We start from the raw sequence: 4,085 nt of genomic DNA, 5'->3' as shown, positions 1-4,085 counted from the left end.
ACATCGCGCACCTCCTTTAGCAATTTTAGCATTGCAGAGTTAGCATTCTGCAAAGCTCGGCTCGTTTTCATTTGTATAAAAGAATTTTCACACCGGCGGAGTTTTGGTGAGACGAGCAGCCGTTCTGGATTCATCCTGTTGTCTCTGCTCTGGATGAGACTCATGGAGAAGTCAGCCCGCTGCATGCAGCCCTGTCAGCGACTCCCAGAGAGGAGCTTCTTCCTCTTTCATGTTTGTCGGCAGCTTGCATCCCATTTGGTTGCACTACCGCCAACTGCTGGTGAGGAGGGCTTACTACGCGTGGGGTTTTCTTGCCGTGAGTATCGGCGGCTGGCATCGGTAGCCTTCACGAGTACCCGATACCTTGAAATAAGGCCAGTATCGGCCCGATACCGATACCTGGTATCGGTACTCGCACATCCCTATATATATATATATATATATATATATATATATATATATATATATATATATATCAAATTTCACTCATGGATGCTGTTACCTTCAAAATAAAGCAAAAATTGGCAAAAACATTTTTTTTTTTCAATTTTTACTCTTGGATGGTCTTACTATAGCCTTGTTACTTTCAAAATCAAGTGAAAATTTTTTCAAAAAAGTTTTCAATTTTCACTCATGGATGGTCTTTCCTTAAAAAAAATGAAAATTATCAAACTTTTTTTTTTTATTTCACTCATGGATGGTCTTAAAACCTTACCTTCAAAAGAAAGAGAAAAAATTGTTTTTTTTTTCAATTTTCACTTACCTTCAAAATAAAGTGAAAATTATCAATTAAAAAATTCAATATTCACTCAAGGATGGTCTTACTGTAGCCTTAATTTCAAAATAAAGTGAAAATTATCAAAAAAAAATTTTTTTTTCCAATTTTCACTCATGGATGGCCTTACCTTCAAATAAAGTGAAAATCATCAAAAATGATTTTTTTACTCTACCACAGTCCACAGTCCCGATCTCCTCTCATCACTTTTTTAAAATCATGATCGTGGTTTTTCTTTTTGTGGCTTCACGGCGGAGGAGTGGTTAGCGCTCTTGCTTCACAGCAAGCAGGTCACAGGTTTGATTCCCTGGACCGTGCTTTCTGTGTGCAGTTTGCATGTTCCTCCCCGTGTCTGGATGGGTTTCCTCCGGTTTGCATTATTTTCTTAATCACATCACCATATAATCACATTTTCATTTATTTTTTTTCCATCGTATTTTTTGCTTCAAAATAAAAGCAAATTAATGCAATGTTAAAAATGCAGTTTTCAATCTTAAAAAAAGTGTGATTCATCATGAAAAAAAAAATCAGTCATCCCTTCATTAATTCATCACAAGTCCTTCTTGTGTCTTCATCTTCCTGAAGAGCTAATATTTCAAATTGTGCGAGTTTGATTCCCCCTCTGCAGCAGTGCCAGGCAGCAGGTGTGATGCTCATCCTTGGTGTTTCGCTCTCGGGCGTTAATTGAGTTGGAAATAGAAAATCTGCGGGAAAAAAAAAAAAAAATTAAAAAATAAAGATAAGGTGGGACTGACGCCAGTCTTCTCACAGCTGCAGCAGAGGAATGATGCTCAGAGGCACGGCGGCAGCAGCCGGGCGAGAGGTGGATTCTCCTTCTTCTCAGTGCTGTTTACATTGAGAGCCTTTAATCCTCCTGGATTACACTGTTAAAAAAAAAAAAAAAAGGTTTGTCCAAATACAAAATATCAACAATAAATAAAAATAAGTGTCAAAATAAAGGTTTTGATGAAGAAATGGAAGAAAATGTTCAATGATTGTTGATTAAACACAAGATAAACAACATACACTGTAAAACATGTGGCCCAAATACAGTCACATCACTTCCATAGCTTAATCACAATTATTTGCATTATTTCTTTGGTTTGTCATGATTAATCACATTTTTTCTATAGTTAATCACAATAAATTGCACTATGTCTTTGGTTCATCATGATTAATCACATCATTTCCATAGTTGATCACAATTAGTTGCACTATTTCTTTGGTTTATAAGGATTAATCACATTGTTTCCGTAGTTAATCATGATTGATTGCATTATTTGTTTGGTTCATGATGATTAATTACATAGTTTTCATAGTTAATCACAATTTATCACAATAATTCTTTAATAATTACTAACTGGATATTTGTTTTTGTTAATCAGAATTAATTCAATCATTTCTTTAATTAATCCAGATCAGTTGCATCATTTGTTCAGTTAATCAGGATTAATTGTATAATTTATTTTATTAATCAGGATTGATTGCATGATTTCTTCAATTAGATAGGATTAATTGCATCATTTGTTTATTCACAATTAATTGCATCATTTGTTCAGTTAATCAGGATGAATTGCATCATTTCTTTAGTTAATCAGGATTAATTGCATCATTTGTTCACTTAATCAGGATGAATTGCATCATTTCTTTAATTCATCAGGATTAATTGCATCATTTCTTTAATTTATTAGGATTAATTGCATCATTTCTTTAATTCATCAGGATTAGTTGCATCATTTCTTTATTTGATCAGGATGAATTGCATCATTTCTTCAGTTAATCAGGATTAATTGCATCATTTCTTTAGTTAATCAGGATTAATTGCAACATTTCTTTAATTAATCAGGATTAATTGCATCGTTTAGCTAATCAGGATCAATTGCATCATTTCTTTAATTAATCAGGACTAATTGCATCATTCGTTTAGTTAATCCGGATCAATTGCATTTTTCTTTAATTCATCAGGATTAATTGCATAATTTCTTTAGTTAATCAGGATTAATTGCATAATTTCTTTAGTTAATCAGGATGAATTGCATCATTTATTTAATTAATCAGGATTAATTGCATCATTTGTTCAGTTATTCATGATTAATTGCATCGTTTCTTTATTTATCAGGATTAATTTCATCATTTCTTTAATTAATCACAATTAATTGCATCATTCCTTCAGTTAATTAGGATTAATTGCATCATTTCTTAAGTTAATCAGGATTAATTGCATCATTTCTTTAATTCATCAGGATTAATTGCATCATTTCTTTAATTCATCAGGATTAATTGCATCATTTCTTTGGAAGTTGTTGCAGTTGTTCCAGTGCGGTCTTCACATGATGGTGACGGACGGTGATCACGGCTTCAGATTGGAGTGAAAGCTGTGATCTCACTTCCAGAATAGCAGCGGCCCATGAGATTCACCAAAATAAAAGAAGAAGAAAGAAGCAGGAGGTTACTGAGTTCAAACATCAGGAATCACTCAGAGTGGAAAAAGATCACAGAACTTATCAAGTTCACTGCTTATTTATTATTATTATTATTATTATTATTATTACTTTTTATTATTATCATTATTATCATTAATAATAATAATAATAATAATAATAATAATAATAATAATAATAATAATAATATAATCAAATGTTCAGTTTTATCAACAATAATTGAAAATGCTTCTTAAAGTTCCATTACCAGGGGATCAAAAATTATTTGACATACCTAAAAGAAATTTTTCAAAACTTACTTTTTCAAGCAATTAGTTACTTTTATAATAACATAACTTACTTTTCTGAAGAAGTAACTAGTACCTATAACGAATTTCTTTTTGTCATGAATGACTAACAAGTATAAAGAAACACAAAACAACAACAAACTCAATGAGACAAAATGCGATGAGGAGCAACAACCCACTGCGCAATGTGACGTTGAAATAACCTCTAATCGACGTAATTTTTTGACCTCCAAATCAGGTCTGCTGTAGGTGCAGATTGAAAGTTTTCATTACGTCTTTTTTGGACGTCATATGGAGGTCCGAATCTGACGTCGTGCCCACCTCCAATGCAGAGTTGGTTTTAGTTAAACTGAGCTACTGCAGCAAAAGTGCATAAAATTAAAAATTAAATTGACCACGCTCCAACCACTGGGCTTGCAGTCTGAGATTCAGGCATATTCTTTGAGTCATTTCAGCATTTCATTACAGTCCGGTGAAACACGGGATTTGAACTTATGACTTACTGTTCAGCGATCCTCAGCCTTACCTATTGACCTTACCTATAAGTTTACTACGTATTACTTTGCAAATGGGAGGTGACCA

The 4,085-nt window shown here is 33.0% G+C and overlaps 1 long non-coding RNA gene across 1 annotated transcript; it reads right to left on the bottom strand.

Moving 5' to 3' along the window:
- Positions 1 to 819: 819 nt before the first annotated feature.
- Positions 820 to 4,002, bottom strand: LOC115383942 (uncharacterized). The gene is made up of 3 exons (XR_003930771.1): positions 3,106 to 4,002; positions 1,545 to 1,659; positions 820 to 1,479 (listed from the first exon to the last, which is right to left on the bottom strand). It is a non-coding gene; the product is annotated as an uncharacterized LOC115383942 (long non-coding RNA).
- Between the last annotated feature and the right edge of the window lie 83 nt (positions 4,003 to 4,085).

The sequence above is a fragment of the Salarias fasciatus genome (assembly GCF_902148845.1).
Source record: "Salarias fasciatus chromosome 23 unlocalized genomic scaffold, fSalaFa1.1 super_scaffold_20, whole genome shotgun sequence".
Lineage (NCBI taxonomy): Eukaryota > Metazoa > Chordata > Actinopteri > Blenniiformes > Blenniidae > Salarias > Salarias fasciatus.
This window is presented reverse-complemented; position numbering and strand designations above follow the sequence as displayed.